The 9,373-nt window shown below is 51.7% G+C and overlaps 1 long non-coding RNA gene across 5 annotated transcripts in view; it reads left to right on the top strand.

The window, feature by feature from the left end:
- Positions 1 to 3,045: 3,045 nt before the first annotated feature.
- The window catches only part of LOC109266080 (uncharacterized), a 14,271-nt gene continuing 7,943 nt past the window's right edge, over positions 3,046 to 9,373 (top strand). For 2 of the 5 annotated variants that reach the window (XR_002079534.2, XR_002079529.2), the window contains exons 1-3: positions 3,646 to 3,819; positions 6,022 to 6,191; positions 8,246 to 8,304. This is a non-coding gene — a long non-coding RNA (uncharacterized LOC109266080). Of the gene's footprint in view, positions 3,206 to 3,645; positions 3,820 to 4,046; positions 5,984 to 6,021; positions 6,192 to 8,245; positions 8,305 to 9,373 lie in introns of those variants that run through there. The other 3 variants (XR_002079530.2, XR_002079533.2, XR_002079532.2) reach the window with 3 other exon arrangements.

The following is a 9,373-nucleotide window of genomic DNA, read 5'->3' as shown; positions in this document are numbered from 1 at the left end:
CTTGGGACCTTCCTGAATCTCAAGTGCAGCCAAGCATTGACTCTTTTCCCTTTCACGTGCTATCCAGAGTTTTAGCCAAGAGTGGATTTCAAACCCCGTTCCTCACAGAAACTGTTGTATGACACAAAGACCTCTTCGGAATAACAGGGTTGGGAGTGGAAATCCACACGCGCCAGTCCTGGCTTTGCTTTGTTTCATAGTGTCGGGGGGAGGGCACGTGCGGGGCGGGGGCTGCCACCAGCCCCCGGAAACGAGCCTACAAAGGGGTCTGTTGGGCCACTGAGAACAACCCCAAGCTGAAGCCCACACAGACCATGTTCCTGACAGGGCTCCTCATTTCTTACATAAGCTAATAAATCTTCACTTGCTTTTAAAAGGAGAGGTCAAGGGTGCCTGGGTGGCTCAGTCGGTTAAATGTCCGACTTTGGCTCAGGTCATGATCTCATGGTTCTTGAGTTTGAGCCCCGCGCCCCTCCCCGGCTCATGCTCTGTCTCTGTCTCTCTCTCTCTAAGAATAAATAAACATTAAAAAGAGAGGTCAGGATGTCATAGCCAGTTTGGGCAACCAAGGAGAGGAGTCTGAGGCTCTTCTCCTCCTCATGTCCCCCAGCTCTCCTCACGCCCCCCTCAGGTCCCCTCGTGCCCCCCTCAGGTCCCCCCACACCCCCCTCAGCTCTCCTCACATCCCCCTCAGCTCTTCTCACGCCCCCCTCAGCTCTCCTTTCGTCCCCCTCAGCTCTCCTCACACCCCCCTCAGGTCCCCTCATGCCCCCCTCAGCTCTCCTCTCATCCCCCTCAGCTCTCTTTCGTCCCCATCAGCTTTCATCACGCCCCCCTCAGCTCTCCTCACATCCCCCTCAGCTCTCCTCATGTCCCCCTCAGCTCTCCCCCACGCCCTCCTCACCTTTCCTCACATCCCTCAGGTTTCCTCACGCCCCCCTCAGCTCTCCTCACACCCCCCTCAGGTCCCCCCACACCCCCTTCAGCTCTCCTCATGTCCCACAGCTCTCCTCAGGCCCCCCTCCGCTCTCCTCTCGTCCCCTCAGCTCTTCTCACGCCCCCCTCAGGTCCCCCCAAACCCCCCTCAGCTCTCCTCACGCCCCCCTCAGCTCTCCTCATGCCCCCCTCCGCTCTCCTCACGCCCCCCTCAGCTCTCCTCACATCCCTCAGCTCTCTTCATGCCCCCCTCAGCTCTCCTCACATCCCTCAGCTCTCCCCACGTCCCTCAGCTCTCCTCACACCCCCCTCAGGTCCCCCCACACCCCCCTCCGCTCTCCTCATGTCCCACAGCTCTCCTCATGCCCCCGTCAGCTCTCCTCACGCCCCCCTCCGCTCTCCTCACGTCCCTCAGCTCTCCTCACGCCCCCCTCCGCTCTCCTCACGTCCCTCAGCTCTCCTCACGCCCCCCTCCGCTCTCCTCACGCCCCCCTCCGCTCTCCTCTCGCCCCCCTCCGCTCTCCTCACGCCCCCCTCCGCTCTCCTCTCGCCCCCTCCGCTCTCCTCTGGCCCCCCTCAGCTCTCCTCTCGCCCCCCTCCGCTCTCCTCACGCCCCCCTCCGCTCTCCTCTCGCCCCCCTCCGCTCTCCTCACGCCCCCCTCCGCTCTCCTCACGCCCCCCTCCGCTCTCCTCACGTCCCTCAGCTCTCCTCACGCCCCCCTCCGCTCTCCTCACGTCCCTCAGCTCTCCTCACGCCCCCCTCCGCTCTCCTCACGCCCCCCTCCACTCTCCTCTCGCCCCCCTCCGCTCTCCTCACGCCCCCCTCCGCTCTCCTCTCGCCCCCTCCGCTCTCCTCTGGCCCCCCTCAGCTCTCCTCACGCCCCCCTCCGCTCTCCTCTCGCCCCCCTCCGCTCTCCTCTCGCCCCCTCCGCTCTCCTCTGGCCCCCCTCAGCTCTCCTCACGTCCCTCAGCTCTCCTCACGCCCCCCTCCGCTCTCCTCTCGCCCCCCTCCGCTCTCCTCTCGCCCCCTCCGCTCTCCTCTGGCCCCCCTCAGCTCTCCTCACATCCCTCAGCTCTCCTCACGCCCCCTCCGCTCTCCTCTCGCCCCCTCCGCTCTCCTCTGGCCCCCCTCAGCTCTCCTCACGCCCCCCTCAGCTCTCCTCACGTCCCTCCGCTCTCCTCACGCCCCCCTCCGCTCTCCTCTGGCCCCCCTCAGCTCTCCTCACGTCCCTCAGCTCTCCTCACGCCCCCCTCCGCTCTCCTCTCGCCCCCCTCCGCTCTCCTCACGCCCCCCTCCGCTCTCCCCACGTCCCCCTCAGCTCTCCTCACGTCCCCCTCAGCTCTCCTCACGCCCCCCTCCGCTCTCCTCACGCCCCCCTCCGCTCTCCTCTCGCCCCCCTCAGCTCTCCTCACGCCCCCCTCAGCTCTCCTCACGTCCCTCAGCTCTCCTCACGCCCCCCTCCGCTCTCCTCTGGCCCCCCTCCGCTCTCCTCACGCCCCCCTCCGCTCTCCTCTCGCCCCCCTCAGCTCTCCTCACGCCCCCCTCAGCTCTCCTCACGTCCCTCAGCTCTCCTCACGCCCCCCTCCGCTCTCCTCTCGCCCCCCTCAGCTCTCCTCTCGCCCCCCTCAGCTCTCCTCACGCCCCCCTCAGCTCTCCTCACGTCCCTCAGCTCTCCTCTCGCCCCCCTCCGCTCTCCTCTCGCCCCCCTCAGCTCTCCTCTCACCCCCCTCAGCTCTCCTCTCGTCCCCTTCAGCTCTCCTCTCGCCCCCCTCAGCTCTCCTCTCGCCCCCCTCAGCTCTCCTCTCGTCCCCTTCAGCTCTCCGGCCTCCTCCTGTGGGCTCCATTTTGAGGCATGGCACCCTTTTTCCCTCTGATACCGAAGTCAGAGACCTGGGAGTCGGCCTGTCCCCGTCCCTGCCGTTCGCCGGGAGCGCACGGCACACGAGGGCCCAGAGGCGCTGAAGTGGCCCCGTGAGCGCGCCGAGATCTCAGGGGAGGCGCTCCTTCCGGGGCAAAGCGCAAGGGCCGAGTCCGCAGAAGGGGGTCCGTGAATCGCTCAGGTCGTTTGTGACGCTTCCCAGCACGGCCTGCTTCCCTGTCGGCACCCCGGGCCGGCCTCACTGTGTGGCAACCGGGGGGCCGTCGCTGCCAGGTGGACCCCACAGGCCCCGGCCCGCCAGGCGCTGAAGAAGCCCCCTGGCCAGGGCCCGTCCTGCCCCGTCAGGGTGACGCATCCGCTCGGAGGTGCGGGGAGAGCCCAGGGAGGAGGTAGGAGCCGGCAGCCCCCCGCGGGGCCGGGGGTGCCACACCTCCTTCCATTCCTTCTGGAGCAGCAGCCCCTGCCCCAGCAGCGCTCCTCCCTCCACTCCGCCCCTGGCTTGAACGTCAGGGCTCCCTCGTGGGCACCGTTCGGTCCCCGCCAAACTCCTCACGGAGAGGGTGCCCACCCCGACTCCTGGACACGGGGAGGCGCGGCTCTGCGTGCCCCCCTGCTCTCCTGGGTTTTATCTTCGTGGCTGTGGAGCAGTAGGGCCGTTTCGCCTCGCATGCGCATTATCGACTCATGGAGGAATGTTATGACCCTCGTCGCAAGATTAGGTAGCTGTTACTAAGACACACTTGGGACCAGCGGATGCAAGAACCTCATGAGAATTCTTTGACTCATAAAGAACCACCTTCTAAATTCCTCGAGAAAGCTCTCCTTCAGGCAAAACATTTACGTATAGCGTTGCTATAGAATGTCCGGAATCCTCAAACAACACTTAACATCGTTTAGAAACGGTCGGGCTGCTTATGACAACCAGATGAAGTGATGAGGCACGTCATCCTCGATCGGACGCTGGATCCAAACAACAGCCGTAAAGGACGTTTGGGGGACCGAGGTACCCGGTCGGGCTCTTGTGCCGACGAGGGGTTCCTTGGGCGCGACGGTGGACTTGAGGGGTGGGAGGACGAGGTCCCCGTTCCGAGAAGGTGTGGGCGGGAGAGGTGACTGTCGCTGTGACCGGTCAAGGGTTCACGGCACTGTTCTGCCAATTTTTCTAAATAAAAAGGGAGGGGCGTTAAAAAAAAAAAAAGCTGCTCTGGTATTTGTCATTTTGTGGGAAAGGGATAGTGTTAAGGCAACTCTCTCGGAGGTTTTTAGTGCCAGTAAACAGGACGATTCACTAATTTTGACAATCACCCCTTCTTTGGCCCTGGGCAAATAGTGTCCTTGGCCTATGGATTATAAAGTCATGGTCCCTCAGAGCCTTTTTTTGGCGCCATCTGGCTTCTAGAACATTCCCAAACCTGGAAGTGGTTAGCAAAGAGGTAGCCCTGGGCACCCAGTGATGATAAATGACTGAATTTCCACTCACCCCACAGCGGCTGGTTGGTTCACCGAGCAGGAAGACAGGCATGCGTTGACTGCCCATGTCTATTTCAAAAGCCACGCTTTTCAGAGAAAACATGAAAGAAATTAAAAAATATCGTGTGTGTGTGTGTGTGTGTGTACACGCACGCGTGTGTGCAGTGATAGCTGGTAGGAGTAAACAGTATATGCTGATGTTGGGAAAGAAACCTAGCAAAGAGGAAGCCCCTCCCTCCTCTTGGTGTCGCGAGCCTTCACCGCATACCTGCTCTGTGCCAAGATCCCCAAACACGTCGTCGTGTAGACCAACTCCTTTCGTCCTCAAGGACGACCACTTTGTAGAGGGAGAAACCGAGCTTACGGAGGAAATTGGCTGGGGGAGGTCAATGTCAAAGCCAAGCTGATTGTAAAATGTGGAGCCGGGATGGAACCCCCAGTATGTTTGACTTAAAAGCTATGGAAGCACTTAATTTGTCACCCAGTGCTATCCCCAACTGAGCTGGAGCCAGTACGGGGGATGTAGGGGGTTGTTTCCTGATTCTCTCCACTTTATTTGTTTTGTTTTTAATAATAAAAGACGAAAGCATTTAAAAGGGAGCACATTTGTTGGAAATCTCTGGGCTGCAGTATGTGTGCAGAGGATGTTGGGGTGAGGGGTGGTGGTGATGCAGGGGAGGAGCCCCTACGAGGACCAGAGTAAATAACTGCTACCATTCATTCAGTTGGCTGCACAGGGGGCTCATTCTCCATATGCCTCAAGCCTTAAGTGAGGAAAACAGAAACCATTAAAACGATACACACAGACCTACGGAAAGGTGCCGGTAACCACATCACATCAATCCCCAAGTCCCCCTAGGGGGAAGCGACAGGAGAGGAGGAGTGAGGAAGTTGGGTAGCTTAAGGGAGAATTGAACATCCATAGCCAAGGAGAAAAGGCTAAGTATAGAAAAATGTAAATGGATGGGCATATATCAGTTTATAGAATATAGCGTCACTGCTCAGAAAACGGAACTTCAGATACCTTGGCTGAAATATCAGCTATCACATACATCCTATGTATAGTCAATAGCTCAATGGTTCTTGAGTTTGCAGGTTACACTCACCTGGGAAGCCTTGCAAATCCTGATGCCCAGGCCCCATCCCAATCAGAATCTCTGTGGGTGTTTTCGTTTTTTGGTTTTTGGGTTTTTTTTGGTTTTTGTTTTTTGTTTTTTTAAAACTTCTGGCATCTTTTAACTTGTGGCCTGCGTTGCAAATCACTGTTTCTGGGTCAGCGTTTAATGGAGAGGCAAGCTCGTTTTTCGGTTTTTGTTAAATTGTCTTGTTGTTTTAATGAACACTTGTAATGGTCTAACAGAACCGGTCCTCATCTTGATTCTTTTTATACACAGATATCTTGCTTAATCTTTCTCTCTCTTCTCTTCCTTTCTCTCTCTGCCTCTCTGTTTCTGTCTCGGTCGCAACCGGGGATGCAAACACTGGATTAAGAGACTGTATTTGGTGGTGAAAAGTTTTGGTGTGTCAAAGAAGCATGGGCTTAGAAAGCTCTCTACAGCCTGGTGAGAAAATAACACATCTTAATACGGTTGCATTCAATGGATGATTGCAGAGAACAGATTCGGAGGCCTCTCACGGAGCGTTTGCAATGATGATAAAAGTGTATTTTCACCGCGCTGACCAACTTTTACCCCTGGGTGAGTACATGCTAACTTTTATCCCTCTGCTGCCATAGGGAGAACACTACCTTTGGAGTCAGTCAGATCGAAGTTCTGATGAACCTCTCAACTTGGTCGGACTGTCCTTCACCCCATTTCCCCACTGGTAAAATGGGAAACATACCCTCGGAGGATTGTGAAGCCCGAGTAGGAGCACCTAGCAGAGGGCTGAGGCACTCAGAGGCGGGTAAGTGCCAATATCCCCCCTTCTCTTTGTGTGCGATTTGGAAGGTCGTCGCTTTCCCTAGAGAGGCTCTCAAGGGGCAGGGGTCCTCTCTGGTTGTCACAACAGGAGCCCTAGTGGCACCTAGTGGGTAGAGATGAAGGATGCTGTTGAACACTGTATGAGGTGCCAGGCGGTCCCCGTAACACAGTGCCACCTGCCTTAAGTAGATTAAGAATCGTTAAGGGACCCATGCTGTACTACAGTTCTGAGAAAATGAAACCGCCAGAGACTGGAACAGCTAATTATTCTGAAGCTTTCAAATATGTCACACATGCTCATATTATTTACAAAACACATGCAAATACAGACTCAAAAATAACCAATTTCGACTGGTTGTCTTTTAGGAAGTACCCAATGCTAGCGAAGCTAGGCCACGGAGAGAAAACCATAGCACATTTGCCACAGCTAGCTGGAATGGCACGGGGGTAACTTTCTCCTCACCCTGCCCACTGGAGGGGCGGAACCACACCCACAGTACATAGTACTTTGGGAAAGTGAATCTCTCTCTCCAAATATCATTAGAAGACTCCATCTCCCCAGAAAAGCATGACAGGGTTGTTTTGTGTGGATTACATAGAGAGAGTGACGTATTCCTGCACAGCAAATACCATAGTCTGGATAGAAGTCTGGATGGAAGTGGTAATGTAAAAAAAAAAAAATTATATATATATATATATACACACACAAATGCCGCTGATAAAAGCGAGTCATTGGCAACAACCAAAGTTTATTTTTTGGACTTTCTGAAAGTAACTCTTGAAAGGCTTTTGAAACGAGGCATATTACATTTTTTTGATGGGGAATCAAGGACAATAAAAAGTAAACATTGGGGATTTGACCCAAGAAAGCTAATCATTGCTCAGACTTCACCAATGTTCATGATGAACTAGACTCCAGGGGTCTACAAGAGTAGACATTTTTTCCAAGTTTTTATTTAAATCCCAGTTGGTTAACACATAGTGTAATATTAGTTTTAGGTGTACAGTATAGCGATTCATCACTTATATACAATACCCAGTATATGATTACTAGTGCCCTCCTTAACCCATTACCCATTTAACCCATCCCAGGCCCACCTCCCTGCCAGTAACTCTCTATTCTTTATACGTGAAGAGTCTGTTTCCTAGTTTGCTCCTCTTTTTCACATGTTCATCTGTTTTCTTAAATCCCACATGTGAGTGTAATCATGATGTTTGTCTTTCTCTTATTTTGCTTAGCATAATACTCTATAGCTCCATACACATCATTGCAAATGGCAAGGTTTCATTCTTTTTGATGGCTTATATTTCACTGTATGTATGTATGTATGGGGGGTGTAATGTGAACTTTATTACATATATACATATACATGTGAGATATGTATCTCCCATCTTTATCCATCACTTGCTGGACATTTGGGCTCTCCATAATTTGGATACTGTTGATAATGCTGCTATAAACACTGAGGTTCATGTATCTCTTTGAATCAGTATTTTTGTGTCCTTTGGATAAATATTTATAGTGCAATTGCTGGATCATGGGGTAGTTCTATTTTTAAGTTTTTGAGGAACCTCCATACGGTTTTCCAGAGTGGCTGCACCAGTTTGCATTCCCACCAACAGTGCAAAAGGGTTCCTCTTTCTCCACATCCTCACCGACATCTGTTACCTGTGTTAATTTTAGATACTCTGACTGGTGTGAGGTGGTATCTCATTGTGGTTTTGATTTAGGTTTCCCTGATGATGAGTGATGTTGAACGTCTTTTCATGTGTCTGTTGGCCATCTGTAGGTCTTCTTTGGGAAAAATGCCTATTCGTGTCTCCTGACCATTTTTTAACTGATTACTTTTTTGGGGGGCAGGGGTGTTGAGTTTGGTAAGTCCTTTATGTATTTTGGACACTAACCCTTTATCAGATACGTCATTTGCAAATATATTCTCCCATTCTGTAGCTTGCCTTTTGTTTCCTTTGTTGTGCAGCTTTTTATCTTGATAAAGTCCCAATAGTTTATTTTTGCCTTTGTTTCTCTTGCCTCAGGAGACATATATAGTAAGAAGTTGCCACAGCCAATGTCAGGTTACTGCCCATGTTCTCCAGTGAGTAGATATTTTTAGGAATAATTGTCAGAAAGTGACCATTTAAGTTAAATATAAAATTCCATGTTTTGTTAAATAGAGCATTTATCCAAACTACTCCATGCCTTGAGGATTCTAAGTGATTGCTAGATAAATCATAATTGTGTGATATTATGATATATATTAGAATATTAACATGTATTATGAAGTAGTCAACATTGACAATGTTGTTTTCCGATATCCACAAATGCAATCTTGAGGTCTGCAAACTATAGCTAGTTGAGCCATTTAAAAAAAAAAAAACTTCAGCTTTACAGAAAAGTGATACTACAGAAAACTTCCCATCTTTAATACTGATTTAGGACAGGCTGATCGTTCCTGTCATCAGGTACTATTTGGGGATGGAAGAAAAAAGTTTTCCCATTCTTGTATTTTAAAATCTTTCATCTTTTATGAGCTTCCCAATTGTACACAGAACACTAACCTACCTTCACCTGTCAATGGGGAACTGTACAATGAGTATGTATTAGTGTGCATTAAGAGAACAGAAGAAAAACCACGAGATCAACTCTACATGGAAAAACAAAGTTAAAAGAAATTGCAAAGTGGGAAAATGTTTGAATGTTGGCAAATGGTTAAGATCCTCAATAGTAACATGGAAAATCAATAAACACTACAAATAAGAACGAGTAAAACCTTTATGAAACACACGTAGGCAAACAAATTCATCATGTCGGAAGTACAAGCCACACGTAACAAAGACAAGTTACTTAGTGCAGAATGACTGTCGAGTGTGGGATTTAAGATTGGGGTAGCTGGAGTGCCAGGGCTGTTTTAAGGACTAAACTCTGAAAAGCCTGACACACAGTAGCTAAATAGATTATTGTAACAGACTGGCAACACATAAAAGATGAATTCCGCCCCTTGGTGAGGGGAAAATTGGTCCTCATTAAAAGAGCATAAAACTGCTGCCCTTAGTGGGTATAGCGTGGTTGTCATCTATCCTAAATGAGCATGTCTTCCCCACCCCACCCCCGACACTTCTTGTCCTTAGAAAATACGCAGATAGAGACAGGATTCACCGCGGGAT

This window comes from Panthera pardus, unplaced genomic scaffold, assembly GCF_024362965.1.
Source record: "Panthera pardus isolate Hobbes unplaced genomic scaffold, ASM2436296v1 HiC_scaffold_1, whole genome shotgun sequence".
NCBI lineage: Eukaryota > Metazoa > Chordata > Mammalia > Carnivora > Felidae > Panthera > Panthera pardus.
This window is presented reverse-complemented; position numbering and strand designations above follow the sequence as displayed.